The sequence below is a fragment of the Manacus vitellinus genome, unplaced genomic scaffold, assembly GCF_001715985.3.
Source record: "Manacus vitellinus isolate BGI_N305 unplaced genomic scaffold, ASM171598v3 scaffold_90_pilon, whole genome shotgun sequence".
In the NCBI taxonomy this organism is placed as follows: domain Eukaryota; kingdom Metazoa; phylum Chordata; class Aves; order Passeriformes; family Pipridae; genus Manacus; species Manacus vitellinus.
Window position 1 is genome coordinate 115,306 of NW_021940867.1, and position 16,098 is coordinate 131,403.

Consider the following 16,098-nt stretch of genomic DNA (forward strand, 5'->3'; position numbering starts at 1 on the left):
TCCCAGGAAAAACTGTTTCATTTTGCACATGGGGAATAAGCTCCCAGGTAAAGTAGTATTTATACTGGTCATTGAAAAAAAAAATCTATATATGTATGTGTATATTTGGATAAAAATATTTGTACTAGATTCATCACATAGCATATATAATATGATGCTGCTTCTCTTCTACTCTGTACAAATTTTACATGGCTGTGTGCCTCCTTTGGTGCTGTACAGAGAAAAAAAAGCAAGCTGGAGTGCAAAGGATTTGGAAGAAAATTATACAAAAGTATACAAAAGAAGTATTCGGACCGTCTGTGGGCAACCATCTAATCAATCACTCAATCACTATTATTTACTAAATAATATTATTTACCTCAGACAATAACCTTTCCTAGTGAGCTGTTTACATATCATGGGCCAAATCACCAGACGATTTTGCTTCACCAGAGCTTCAGGCAGTTCACTCGACCTGAATATCTGCCTGCACCTCCCCTTCTACAGACTGTGTCCTGTCTTGCAAAGTCCTCAAGCTGTTTTGATCACTAAGGTGCCAATTCCACAACTGTTTCTACACAAGCAAACTGTTTGTCTCCAGAGACCCTCTGTCTCTGAAGGGATTCTCCAGGGTCTCCTCACATGGACTGGTTGGCAAAATGAAGACCTACAATCAATTTCCCACAGGAAGGGCCATGGGATAAATCACAGATGGGTCCCAAATGCAAAACTTATTTGGAGCTGAGGATTTTGAATGGCATTTTGTGAGCTTAGTTTAGACTTACCTCAAATATAGATGTGCACATCTTTAATATAAGTACTTGTATATATATAGACATGGGATGTGTGAGTGTGTATCTATGTAATTACATGCTTTTAATGAATTAATCATCCCAGTCTCTCAAAGCCCAGGTGCCTTTATATGCATACACACCTAAAAGAACATAAATATTTAAAGGCACTGTGTTTCATTTAGGCTGAACTTTGTTAATCTCTAAGAACTAGAAGTGATCTGCAGGATGCATTTTATACAATGTAAGAAATCCATGGAAGCTTCCAGCAAAGGGTTATTTTAGAAAACTTCTCTGTTTTGAATTTTCTATTTACCGCCTTAAATATATTTGGCTCTTCTCTGTCATACCTCATGAGGTATGGAGGACAGAGAAAGAAGGAGGCTATATAAGCAAACCTTCCCAAGTTAGGACAGAGGAATTTGTGCCATAATTCCAATTTCTGTCACTTGCAAAGCATCAGTTTCAAAAAGAACACAGCAAGCTGTGTGAAATACCCTTCAAAGCTCTCCTAGAAGCCGTACAAATGGGCCATAACCTCGCCTTGCTATTTTGACAACCTTCTTCCAGATCACCAACAAAGCTGCATTCCCTGTGCCTTTGAAAGAGTATTCTGAGAGGCCCTAAGTCAATAGTCACTATAAATGTCAGTTACCAGAAGCCTTGGGATTCCTGCATTGATGGTGTGCTCCTAAATTTGAAACTAGATTCAATGCAATGTCAGAGCACGAGCATTTTCAGCATAGATGGGCTGTGCTGCTGCAGCAGGGAATATATGAGTGCAAGATTATCTCCCACGGCCAGCCAAAATGGGGCTATGTCTAGCCTTGACATGCCATTCTATTTGCAGGGAGTGTCTATTCGTGATGAATTTGAGCCTTCTGACATGCATGAAAAACACTGTCAGGGCCAGATCCTCACTTGGAGTAAATTAGCCTACTAAGACTATCAGTTTATAGGTGCAGAAGATTCGGCCCAAAGAACACACCCACAAGGATGTACCGACAGCCACCACTCCTGAAAAACTGCCAAGACAATTGTTTTGTGAACAAGATACAGTTTTCCAGCGTCTTTTGTGTGATTGATACTTGAATTTATTTGGATGAAATGTAAGTGCTGGTTTTAAACTGATCACAGTTTACGTGAAGAGAAAAAAGAGGGGAATGCTGCTTACAGGACATGAATGAGATGCTTTGGATGATGCTTTGGAAAGAAAGGAGTTACTCTTCATTTTCTGGTCTTGCAGTGTGTAGAGAGAAGCCAAGTTGACACACTTTGTTCATCCACAACATGCACAGCAGTTTGCTTTGGAAAAATGTGCATTTCAAGTGAAAAATCAGGATATTCTGAGAGGGGAGAGTGGGTCAGAGGAAAGTTTGGAGGGTATCCGACAGTCGCATAGAGTTCCTAGAGGTAGAGATAGGAAGACTGCAGCTGTGATGAAATGCATAAGCTGGCAACCAGTATCCTGGTGTTATATTCCTAATTGTCTTTGAAATGAAGTTTGAAGAAGGATGGAAGAGTACATGGATGTGAAAATGTGGTTTGAATTCTGACACACAAGTTTGTTTCTGATTACAGTTTAAATCAGTCTTCTTAGGATAGGATGAAATCTGTTCCCTCTTAAACCAGTGGAGCCTAGAGGAATTTATTGTTGCCAGTACTGACAAGCAATGGGATAGCTGACACAAAAGGTGAGAATCAGACTCAGTGGCTCTGTTTTTCACACACTGGTCAAGGTGAGAACAAACCATAGACCAGGTCACAAGAAGCCAGAATGAGGAACCTCAAGTTGCACCAGGGGAGGTTCAGGTTGGACACAAGGAAGAATTTCTTTACTGAAAGGGAGGTCAGGCATTGGAAGGGGCTGTCCAGGGAGGTGGTGGAGTCACCATCCCTGGAGGTGTTCAAGAAACTGCTGGACATAGCACTCAGTGCTCTGGTCTAGTTAACAAGGCGGGGATCGGTCAAAGGATGGACTTGAAGATCTTGGAGGTCTTTTACAGCCTAAATGATTCTGTGATGCTACAGATCTGTGCAGACACAGCCAGCTGGGCTGAGATTGTTCTTAGGAACTGCAGACTCTTTCAGGTGCAGTTTTGGTGGGCATTTGGAAAGCCCCATCAGTCACTCTGCTGAGTTACTCTTTACAATACTGCATTTTTTCCTTATTACACATCGGTGACAGCCAGATCAACACTGAAGTCAAGGCTGAAATCAAAAAAGGTCTCGCGATGCCAGGAATATTGACTAATATGATATGTCAGGAGGGATAGCCGTGGGAAGAAACCCCTCCAGCACAAATAGTGCAGAACTGAAGTCCTGTGGAGTTTTAGACCAGTTGGATATATGCTTTGACAGAGGTGCTTCTTAATGCAAGTCTGCTTTCCAGAGAGGAGCTGAGGAATGTTTTGGCACACTGCAAGCAGTCCAGGGGCTGCTCATGGTAGCAGGGTTCAAGAAGTTATGCAGCTAAGCTCTGCCTGAGAAATGGCCTGATCCTGTTCTGCCTCATGCTTGATTAGCTAAATTCCTCCTCCTTAGGCTGTTATCGTGGAGAAGGAGGAATTAGGAAGCCCACCATTCCTTTTGCACACCTTAGGATAAATTTGTTAAGCTGGCAAAACCCAAACCATTTGAAAGCCTAATGTACGTGATACGGTGGCTATGGAGTGAATATGAACATCATCTGACAAACTCTTACAAAAAACCTTCTTCCAAAGAAAAGTTTCATGGATGGGTGACTACATAAAGAAAACTGATGAAAGTGAAGGGATTTCCCAGACCAGGGCCAAATTAGGAACTGCAACGCACATCTCATCTCAGTGTGCATTAATGGGGGGTCATGACATGGGCTACAGCTCTGAAAGCATTGCTGTGAATGCCCCACACCAGCCTGTCATGCCCATATTTTCCACATGGGATTCTCCTGTGGAGCTGATACCTGTTTTCAAGGTTTCTTCTTCCTTAGGCAAATCCAATAACAATTTCAGACTTAATCCACCCCCGTTAGAACTGAGTCATGTTCTTAAATAACTGTATTTTTCCCAAATGTGCAGAGGCACAGATACACACACAGTGGAAAAGCAGAGTAATATTTGTATACCTCACTAACTATTTCAATTCCAAGAATTTATTTTGCACAGTAAAATGGTGCCAAAGTTCTCAGATTACTTTTTTTTCACTAAAATATACCTCATATTCTGAATCAATATGGACTCACAACTGAGACTGTAAATTTGCAAGAAACACGAAACTGTCCAATCAATTGTTTGTGAAATTGCTTCTATTTTTATATGTATGTGCTGTGCACAATAGTTTAATGTATTCCTAAAATAAAACTTTATACATTTTTGGTAGTGTTTTGACTCTATGTCCCTCTTAATATTCGGGTTTTTTCCTTGATTACAGAGATTCTGTATTAACCACGTTCAGGGCAAAGGGCAGCATCAGTGCTGGCACCCAGAAACCCCCCGTGCCCTGGGCTGCACCCAAAGCAGTGTGGGCAGCAGGGGAGGGGGGATTCTGACCGTCTGCCCCACTCTGGGGAGACCCCCCTGCAGTGCTGCCTCCAGCTCTGGGGGCCCAGCACAGCAAGGACATGGAGCTGCTGGAGCGAGGGACACCAAGATGATCAGAAGGATGGAGAAGCTCTGCTGTGAGGAAAGGCTGAGAGAGTTGGGATTGTTCAGCCTGGAGGAGAGAAGCTTTGGGGTGACCTAATGGTGGCCTTCCAGGACCTGAAGGGAGCCCACAAGGTAGATGGGGAGAGACTATTTCCAAGGGTCTGGAGTCACAGGACAAGGGGCAATGGCTTCAAACTGACAGAGAGGAGGTTTAGATTGGATATTAGGAAGAAATTCTTCCCTAGGAGGGTGGGGAGGCCCTGGCACAGGTTGCCCAGAGAAGCTGTGGCTGCCCCATCCCTGGAAGTGTTCAAAGCCAGGTTGGATGGGGCTCTGAGCAACCTGGGCTAGTGGAAGGTGTCCCTGCCCATGGCAGGGGGTTGGAACTGGATGATCTTTCAGGTCCCTTCCAACCCAAACTGTTCTATAATTCTATGATTCTATTCTGCTATCTGAGGGCCATTTAATGACTATGGTGCTAGAGACAGGTAAAAAGAGTCTGGCCTCCTAAGGCTGATTACTGCCATTTTTAATCAGCTGTTATTCCTATCATTATTGCCCTCTGGTGGTTATTTTGTTCATTTAGCAGCAAGATGTGAGAGATCAAGCATGGATTCTGTACCACAGACCTGGGCACAAGTGAGAAAGGAGACTCCCCCCTCATGGCTGGTACTCTTTAAATGCTTCAGGCCCCTCACTGTGTTGGTATCTGTTGCACCATTATATAGGGAAGTCACAATTTTAACTGTGAAGCCACCACACAGTATTTGAGATTCAGGTTTCTCCTTGACAAGCAACTTTTCGTAACAATAGGCAGGTAGATGGTTCAGGAAAACTATTTGGTTTTCACTCCAAATTTTCCAACTCGAAGGTTTGCCAAGGATTTTGCAAACATAAAACCCGAGCCTAGGCCTCGACGGCAGAATGACTTAAAAGACATAGGCATGGGCCTGTTGGAGCAGATCCAGAGGAGGGACACCAAGATGATCAGAGGGCTGGAGCAGCTCTGCTGTGAGGAAAGGCTGAGGGAGCTGGGATTGTTCAGCCTGGAGAAGAGAAGGCTTTGGGGAGACGTGAGGGCGGCCTTTCAGTATTTGGGGTCTATGAGAAAGATGGGGACAAATTTTTTAGTAGGGCCTGTTGCAATAGGACAAAGAGTAACGGTTTTAAACTAAAAGAAGGTTGATTCAGACCAGGTATAAGGAACAAGTTTTTTACAGTGAGAGTGGTGAAACACTGGCACAGGTTTCACCTGTAGATGCCTGATCCCTGGAAACATTTCAGGTCAGGCTGGATGGGGCTCTGAGCAGCTCCTAGTTGCAAATGTCCCTGTTCATTGTTGGGGGATTGGACTAAATGGCATTTAAAGATCCTTCCCAAGCCAAATTATTCCATGGAAATACTGTTTAGCAGCACGGAGCACCTTGAACGGGAAAGAAGAAAGCACAAGTTTTTTCTAAATTACACTGAAGAGAGAGATTTTAAAGCATGTTAAGAAATCCTGTTTTTCCTGTTACCTCACTGAGTGCATTAATACAAATCGTGCTGTGGCACCATAAGTGATCACAAATGATACAGTCTCCAGTTCATAGAATCACAGAGGAGTTTGGAAGGGACATAAAAGATCATCTTGTTTTAACCCCATGCCATGGGCAGGGACACCTTCCACTAGCCCAGGTTGCTCAGAGCCCCATCCAACCTGGCCTTGGACACTTCCAGGGATGGGGCAGCCACAGCTTCTCTGGGTGACCTGTGCCAGGGCCTCTCAACCCTCACAGGGAAGAATTCCTTCCTAATATCCAATCTAACCCTACTGTCTGTCAGTTTGAAGTCGTTCCCCCTTGTCCTGTCACTCCACACCTTGGAAATAGTTTCTCTCCATCTACCTTGTGGGCTCCCTTCAGGTCCTGGAAGGCCACCATTAGGTCACCCCAAAGCTTCTCTTCTCCAGGCTGAACAACCCCAGTTCTCCACCCTCTCTTCATAGCAGAGGTGCTCCAGCACCAGGGAAGTTCCTTAACTACTAGAGATATTTTTAAGGATGAGGAGCTCCGGGGGTCTGGCTGCCAGGGGGCAGTGTGCCACCTGAGGAAACCACAACTCTGGGGAAAAGGAAATACACAACGAAATTCAAAACCACGCGGGGTTCACTCACAGTTAGAAACAAGAATATTGTTAAGAAATGTACTGAGCAGAGATTTACCCCACCAGCAAAAACCAAAGCATCACAGTAGTGTCAATTCTCCACCAACTGCTGAGCTAACAGTTTTTCTAGGCGAGCAGCAGGTACCAGAGTTTCGTGGGGAAAGGGTTAACATTATACAGGAACACATCCCAAGGAACTATGGGAGATGTAGTCTCCACAGCAAGCCCCTGGAGACAGTTCTCAACAGAGCATATACTCAGTGGAAGGACTCGCTAAGAACCGGGGGAAATACGGGATGTCACGGGAGGTTTATAAGGGCTTGTTAGCCCGCGAATAAACGATTTATCAGTTGCACATGCATAGCTTTGGTCCGTGAAGCTAAACGCTACAGAGTTTCATGAAAAAATATAGCCATAGCTTTCCTCAGTGGAAAAAAAAAAATAGGCTTCCAATTCAGAAAAAACCAAACCAAACCAAAACATCAACAAACAAAAACCAAACAAAACCCACAAACAAAGAAACCTAAAACCAAAACCCCAAAACAACAGCCCAAACAATACAACAAACAAAAACCTTTCAGGTAAGTTGTACAGGTACATCAGAAAAACGATATGTGAAAATATTTTGATTTTCTGTAATTTTCACTCATTTCCTTTTTAGATCAATAAAGTTTATGGTGGAAAACATCAAATTTTATTTAATAGGTCCTTATTTTCTGTATTGTAGGAAAAGGAAGAAATCCTTCTAGTTTACATGACAGTTATGTGAGACACTGCTAATTCTTTTAAAAATGGGAACGAACAGGCCAACACAGTCTGAGACCACTGTACATTATGTCCATAAGTGTCACCTGACATTTAAGGTTCAGGCTTGCTCAGTGTGTTTGATCCAGGCCTCCAAGAAAGTCTCTGTGATTTTCTGTGCTGGATCCCAACGCTGATCCTATGAGTGGGAGAAAGGGGTGGGATGCATCATTGAAATCTCATGGGGATCTGAGGACCCAATTGACTCTTGGATCTTTTTGTCCTTATTGGAACTTGTTGTTGCGCATGGGAGGTCTCAGTATGGATGTCACAGGGTGTCCAGCAGCTCTGGGATGCCTGTCCCCAGCTTCTCCCAGTCAGGAAAAGGGACTGGCTCTGCTGTAAGCCAGCTAACCCCAGCCTTGCAGCCATCTGCCTGTTTCCCCCCAGGCCCACCCAGCCCCTGGGGCTGAGAAGGGGCCCAAACCCAGCCCTAAGTCGCTCCCTTGCCACTTTGCTCTTTCCATTGCAGCTGTACACCCCATAAAATCCCACAGGTGCCCCACATCAATCTCATCCCTCGACAGCAAGTCTCTCCTGATCCCAGCTCTGGCTTGGCAGGGGCTGCTGCTGGAGCCCCAAGGTCACTATTTGACCTTAGTGGCCCTGACCAGCCTCACCTGGGACCTCCTGGATTGAGATACATCCTCATAACTCTGGAGATGAACATGTCTGCCTGGAAACTGGCAATATTAGGGAGAGGCTAATGTGAATTTTCACCATTAATCTTATTTTGGAACTGGAGGAGAAAGACCTTTTCCTCTAGGAAAAGGTTCCCACAGGGGTTCTGTAACTGCATCCAGATTTGCCTCCTCATCTCCCCCAGGATGAACAAACCCTAATCCAGCAGCCTCTCCCTGTACATCCTATGACCAATCTGGACTTGCTCTTACTTCTTAAATCTCTCTTGCAAATGGACCTCAAAATTAGACACGTTTTCTAATGCGTGTCTGATGTGGGGGCATTTTCTGCCAAAGGGGAAATTAACACATCCTTCAAGTTGTTGGATGTGTTTTTGCCAGTGCAACCCAGGATGCCATTGTTTTATTTAATGGTTGCATTGATAGTCTTCCTTACTAAGAAGTAAGTAGTGCTCTTAATAAAGAGACCCAGAAGGCAAGGAATGGCAAAGGCAGAGTGTGTAACCCAGGGATTCCCCCTCCAGCCTCTCCAGGGAACAGCCAGACATTCATTTAAGGCAGAGCATGACAATCGGGTGAGGCAGTTGTCTGGATTGCATTAAGCGATTTGCAAACAAATTAAAATATTGTGAAACTGTCTGGTCCCCATGGAGCTTAGCAATGCCCAATCCCATTCCCACTGTTCCTAAGGAAAGCAGTGGATATTCATTACCTTTTCAGACATTTGGAGGCCGTGATCTAAAGAGCTCTCAGATTAAGAGTGCTGGTCAGTATTTGCCATCTAACTTAAGATATGCTTATAAAAGAAAATAAACAGCCCCAAGTCTCTTCTGCATTAGTTTTTTTTGTTGTTGTTGTTTATTTTGTTTGTTTGTTTGTTTTACTTTTGGCGTTTTCTGAAGCCACCCTGCTCTGCATTGGTTTAAGCAATGAAGGAGACACTTAGGACCAAGTTATTTAACTACAGATTACTTCGTTCCTTGGAAAAATGACCCAACTGCAAGCTCTTGTGCCTCATGTTTGGAATCACAGTGACTCAGCAGAAGTCAAGAGGACATTTGGTTCCCTTGTCAGAACCTGAGAGTAAAGGAGGAAGTAAGAATCTCTTCCAGCTGTTGGGTAACTGAGGAGGAGACTGAAGCTCAGATAAACAGCGTAGGAATCTCTAGGTTTAATACATGTAATGCAAACTGGAATTGCAGTTCACTGCAGTGACCAATCCTGGCTGAGGGAATAGCTGTCACTGGGAAAAAAAATCATAAAAACAAACAACCAAGTATGCAGCCACAAGCAGAGATTTCTTTTTTTTTCCCTCTCCAGCCAAGCTCTGCATCCAGCTCAATCCAAAAGCATGTTTGTTTTGGAAGCCATAGTCTACTGAAAAGTGTTTGGCCAAAATCCAAGGGGCCAATAAGTCCAGATGAGCTGAACAAGCTGTGTCCTTGGATCATGAGATTTGAACATATTATTCAATCCTGAATCTCACGCATGCATATTACTGCTGACTGTTTTTTGTCACAGGGTGTGGACGAAAATGCCTTGGTTAGGACAAAATTTTTTGTCCCCTAAATCAACTGTTTGCAATTCACAAATTTATTATGGGCTTGTGATTTCATGGCCCATAGCTCACAGCTCTGGAGTAGCTTCTCCAAGGACAATGTGACCATACCAACTTACGTCAAACGAGCAATCAGCAGCGATGATGGATAAAACAACAGAGCTTATAATTACGTTTGTCTCTGGGCTGTTTGGAGAAGAACATCTCTTTTTTTTTTTTTTTTAATTAAATGAGAACTGATCCATCCTGAGTCATTCCAGGTGATTAGAGCCTGTTTGTTTTTTTTTCTGGGGTTGCTCTGTGACCTGGGCTCAGGACTCACTGGTCCAACATGAATTTATTGAAGAGGCAATAAAGCAAAATGATGCAAAAAGGGAGTTATGATAACTAGCCTAGGTTTAACTCAGTGAGATCAATAGCACTTTAACTACCTCAGTTATCCCGTGAGGGACAAGCCAGCTTGCATTCACCACAGGGGCAAAACACAACAAGGGGGAATGGCTTCAAACTGACAGAGAGTAGGTTTAGATTGGATATCAGGAATAAATTCTTCCCTAGGAGTGTGGTGAGGCCCTGGCACAGGTTACCCAGAGAAATTGTGGCTGCCCCATCCCTGGAAGTGTTGAAGGCCAGGTTGGATGGGGCTCTGAGCAACCTGGGATAATGGAAGGTGTCCCTGCCCTGGGTACGGGGTTGTAACCAGATGACCTCTAAGTTCCCTTCCAACCCAAACCACTCTGTGATTCTATGATAATGCTGATTTTGCAAAGGCAACAACTACAGGAATAGAAACTGTGGGAAAGGGGACGCGTGTGGGGCATGCATGGGTGCCACGTTCTGTAAACCTTGAGCAACTCTGCAGGCACTGTTTTTGCACATTCCAAAAAGAAAGTTGCAGATTTTAAAGAAGAAAAAGTTAATCTCAAGTAGGATTTATTTCCTACACACCTATAGCAATCAACATGCAGGTCTACAGGCCAGCTGGGTGACTGTGGAATTTCTTCTGTATGAAATTTCTTCTGTATGTTTGCATTTTGCACCTCAGTCTATGTTGAGCTGGTCATCAGATGGTCAAGAAGGTGTTAACTTGAATTAATTTCCAATTTTTTTACCAGAAGTGAAGACTGGGGAATGAATCAATTATGGAGCAAGGGTTGAAGAAGTGACACCAGTGTCAAAGAGACATAGTCATGTTCAGGGTAGGCAGATGGACTAACTGGCCACTGGTATGTAAGAAGGGATAATGGAAAAGATAATTTGGGATAATGGAAAAGATAATAAAGAAGAATTTATTTTTTTTTAATTAAAAAAAAAAAAGAAAAGTGTTAAGTTGCACTTCTAAGTTTTTTAAAAATTGTCAGTGAGGAAATCTTTGCTTTTGGAAAATTGGGCAGTTTGATGAGAGTCCAGAACTTCATAAAAATGACAAGAACAGTCTGTTTGACTTATTTGAAAGGGAATGTGTTTCTCAATCAGTCCTGGTGTGGCACCAGCTTGTGACAGCTGTGAAAATGGCCAAAGATCAGCAGGGCCCAGGTGCAGGATCAGTGTCCCAGCAGCTGATGAACCTGTGCATCCAGGGCACAATGTGACACTCAAGCTCCTCCTTGCCAAGCAACGTGACAGGCTGAGAAAGCAACGTGAAGAGCTGCTGTGCCTACAATACACCAAAAAAATATTGTAGCTGCAAATCTACCTGAGAAACCCAAATCAGAGACAGAGTTCAAGACATATCTTTGCCAGACTTCCATCCAATCTAATAGATCCTAATCTATTTGTTCCAGGTGCCCCCACCACAGAAACACCTCAACAAACAGAAGCCAGCTTCTGAGCAAAGATGAGCTAACACAGTTTAGGTGAAAAAATGAAGTTTCTATTAGTTATCTTGCCCTGTCCCTTGCAAAGCTTGATCTCCATGTTGCTTTAAAGGAGTCCAGAAACACATATTGGGCTTGTAGTAGCTTAGGAAATCTTTCTACTTTCCTTGCATTAGAAGTACTGGGCACAAGTACAATGCTTGGTTCAGTCAGAAGTTTTCTTCATTTGCTGTTTAGGTTTTAAGGTTAAAAAATTACTCTTAAAACTCACAGAGAAAATGTTTCTATGATCAAGTTTTAGTTTCAAAGAGATCTCATTAAAAAAATAAGTCTCAGAGCTAAAGAGCAGCACCTGTAGTTGCATTGATGCAGCTTTAATCACACCAGTCACATGCTCTGTTATTCCTGCCCCCAGAAAAAGAGCCCTTGGGTGATGATGGTGTTGTCAGCATATTTTGTCTTTTGAAAGTTTCCTAAGCCTTTTTTTATCTCTTCTTCAGGGAGACAGATTGAAGTGAAACATGTGAACCCGAGAGATTGGAATAGGTTTAAAACAAGGTTAAAATAAGGTTTATTATTTACCCTCATTTTCTACCTAACCAGGGGAGATAATCCTATTAGTTTATTGGAAGCTGTCAATGAATGCAGTCACATATATCATGTATCAGAGAAATAGGTCAGAAGGAACTCCTGGATGTTGCTGGTCCAAGCTGAGATAACAATGTTGGGAAATGGGAAACTTTACATAAACCAAAGAGTTTTCCTCAAATAAAATGGTCAGTCAGCCTGCTTTTAGCCACCTTGCAGTATATTACAATAGGAGATGGATGACTGAACTGACTTTCTTGTTGAGGTTGTATATCTGTGTCCATGGGATTCCTTAGCACCTGGAAGCAAGCACACCACACTTTCCCATGTAAGACACACTGCCTAGCCAGGCAGGTGAGCAGAACTGGGTGTGCCAGTGACAGACAAACTGTAGCACAGGGTACATTTCAGAATCTACACAGAGAAGCTTCAGCCCTTCCATGCCACCTCATCAAAAACAACATTTTGTGGCCTTCCAGTACCCAAAGGGAGCCTACAGGAAAGATGCAGAGAGATACCACAAGAGCATGTGGTGACAGGACAAGGGGGAATGGCTCCAAACTGACAGAGAGGAGGTTTAGATTGGATATCAGGAAGAAATTCTTCCCTGGGAGGCTGGGGAGGCCCTGGCACAGGTTGCCCAGAGAAGCTGTGGCTGCCCCATCCCTGGAAGTGTTGAAGGGCAGGTTGGATGGGGCTCTGAGCAACCTGGGATAGTGGAAGGTGTCCTTGCCCATGGTAGGGGGGTTGGAATGAGATGATCTTTAAGGTCCCTTTCAACTCAGGCCATTCTACGATTTTCCGAACTCGAGGGTATCAGCAGCTCTCCTCACAGATTGCAACCACTCTCTCTTCCACAATACCTAAGAAAATTCAGACCCCTTAAAATGTCAGAAACACTCTGTGTTCCGAAAACAAAACCTTTTAGGGACTGGTTCAGCTTTGACTGGGAGCTCTGCCAAGGATTTCAGCTGGAGGAGGAATGAGGCCCTTCATTTCTGTTCCTCAGAGCAAGCACATTGCAGCAGCTGCTCATACACCCTGTGGTCGCCAACCCAGTGGGCTGTGCTTACCTCATTTGTTTCACGTAGGTGAACTTAGCCAGGATGTTTTCTTTAGTCGTGGGCAGTGTGACAAGAATGGGACATCCAAATAAGGTCACTCAGGATGTGTTTAACAACACCGGGTAAAGTCTGTGGCAAAGGCTTGTGCACACACACACACACACACACACACACAGAGCATCCACTCTACATACCCTTGGCTTAGTGCATCATTATTCCTAGAATAACTTCTGGAGAGGCACTCCACCCTTGTGCTTCCAACCCTGCAGATGTGATTGTCCCAGAGCCACTTGTCACAGTGATTTTAAGGAAGGGGAGGCAGAGGGAAGGGCCCCTGATTTCTGTGATCGCTTTTGGAGAGATGTGACGCAAAGAAAATTATTAGAGGCAGAGGCAGTTTCAAATCTGTCAACCCAAACTGCCTTGTGATCTTTGAAGCTTCCTGAAGCCAGCACAGACACTCAGCACAGAATTCTGCAAAAGGGCAAACCACACACCTGTTTAAATATAAAGCAATATGTTTTATTAAGCAAGAGTGCTACAGGTGCTCCTACATGATGAAAGGTAGTCCAGCACTGCGAGGGAACGTGTGATTTTACTCGTAGGAGGATCCTGGAATGCTGAGTAGAAAACTCCTTTTTATTAACCTGCAAATTTCTGATGGTCCACAAACTACTTCCAGGGGGTCTGCAAAAAGTAACTGAGAGCAAGTCACTTGTAGTATCTTAAATTTGTTGTGACAAAAAGCTTGCCTTTCCCTTGTAAGTCCTCTGCAGCTGATTTAAAGTGATAAGCAATGAAATTAAGGAGTTACTTCCCTTGCAGCAGCACAAGGGATGACACACAGTTGCTGAAATGGGGGTTTTACGGATCTGAGATGGTAAGTTTTGATTGAAAAATGAGCTAGAGCTGAAACACAAAGCAGTCAAAATGGAGGAAAGTCAGACCCCAAGCTGCTGCCTTCTGTGCACAGTTTTGGATATAATTTGCAGTTAAATGAGCACACCAGCAAAGTATGAGCATCACAGGTGTTACAGCTGAGAACTGAGAAAAGCCATCTCAATTCATCAAACATCACAGAACAATATAGAAACCTGAAAAAGCAATATCACTATATGTGGTAAAAGTTGCAGAAATATTATTACTGATGCATCAGCATAACAATGCAAGACAAAAAAAGGCTGCCATCACTTCTCTTAGACTAACAGGCTGAGCTGGAGAAGTAAACAAGCTTTCATACACCTGGTTACTCCATCAACAGCTGAATGTGTAGGAGAAGATAAGTAAAATACCAACAGAAAGAATAAATGGATTAGCTGGAGATAAAAAAGAAATGCATTGTTAAAAAAATCCACACAAACCCCCAAACACATGCAGTGGGCATTTGTAGGTTTAAAACAAAACAAACCAAAAGTCCACGAAAAAGCAAAATTTGCATTATCATTCTCACAAGCAGAGATTTGAATAAATTCACTTTAGCCCAGCATCTTAAACAGAACTTAGGAAAATCTGGAGTTTTGTTGACCCTGTGGGAAACTTTTGAAAGTGCTCAACAGTTTAAGCATGCAAAAGTAATCTTTACATCTTTGACATATATAGAAACAGCTGCTCACAACTGACGTGTGTTTAAATGAGGTTGAATCAATTTTTTAAATATGTGAGAACGTTTCCTCTGCCATCAAGACACCAGAGGGAGATCAGATCAGAGCATGCTGGCAAGTCCAGGAAAGTGTCATGGTGAGTATGAAATATCAAACCAGAAAAACAGCATCCACCAAAGAATAACGAAATATTCCAAGAGGACACACTATTCTCTAAGCACCTCTGGCAGAAGCTTTTGCAATTGCTCCTGAATCCATATCCACATTTCCATAGGAGTCTAAATAAAGGGGGAAAAATAAAACCATGGAAAGCAAAACAACAAAAATCTCCAACACTTGTTTTAATATCAGAGTAAAAAGTATGGGTGGATAATTTCAACAATAAATAGAGATAACACCTTTAAAAAGAGAAGAAAAAGATAACTCTCCTTTCCTTCACAGCTATCTTTTAAATTAAAGCCTTTCAGACATTATAACCAGTAAAATATCTGTAGCCTGGATGAGCTGTCAGGGAAGACAGCTTTGTCAGGCTGCTCAGTTTAAGACCTGACCCTTATACACTTTGGCTAAAAAGTGCTGTCATTTACACAGGTGAATATACACTGATGCAAGCCTCTGGATTTACACAGGTGTGGCAGAAGGATTTGGCAGGCTTTTGCTAATTTTAAACAATTTAAAAAAAAAAAAAGAGAGATTCACTTTTGCACTGGGTTACAGTTGTATCAATCCCCTGATGTTATCAATCCATTATGTGCTGATGGCACCGCTCCACGGCTTGTTAATGAAACTCAGGATTTTTCATGCTGTGTCCAACTAGAGACTGTAACCAAAACTAACACTGCTACAATTAAAATCCTTGGGCTTCATCAAAGAAAATTATTCATTTATTGTTTGGTGCTCCTCAGTTTTATATTAATTTTTGAAAGGAATCTTAACACAGTCTCGTTACAGAACCCGTTCCTCCTATGATTCCCCGTATACAGTGTCCCATCAGCACAGCATTTTCATACAATAAATAGAACCACGTTTGTTTTTAAAGCAGATTTGTTTGCAAAGACACAGATCATTGGCAGGACAATTGAGAAGCAGGGCTTGTATCTTGGAACATTTTTTACACCACTATCCGCTTATTACTTTTTAGCTTGGTCCCTTCCAACTCAGGATATTCTATGTCCCTTTGTAGCTCCTCCACGCTTGCCTGTTGTACCTGGAATACCAAAAATGTGCCTATATGAGTGATTTCAGGTTTGATTCAGACCCCATAACTACTGCCCAAGCAAACCTGTAAGACTGTAAAACTGCCAGCCAGATGTGCAATGCAGGAACAAACATCCAGTTTTTAAGTGTATTACACATAATTTTCAGCTGTTTGGCCAACTTCAGATATTTAGGTGGCTCAAAATGAAACAGGAGATATAAAAGGGAATAAAAGTTTATTTGAAGTGGGTTGTGTGCTCATATCAAGTTCCCTTTGCTTAAATGCA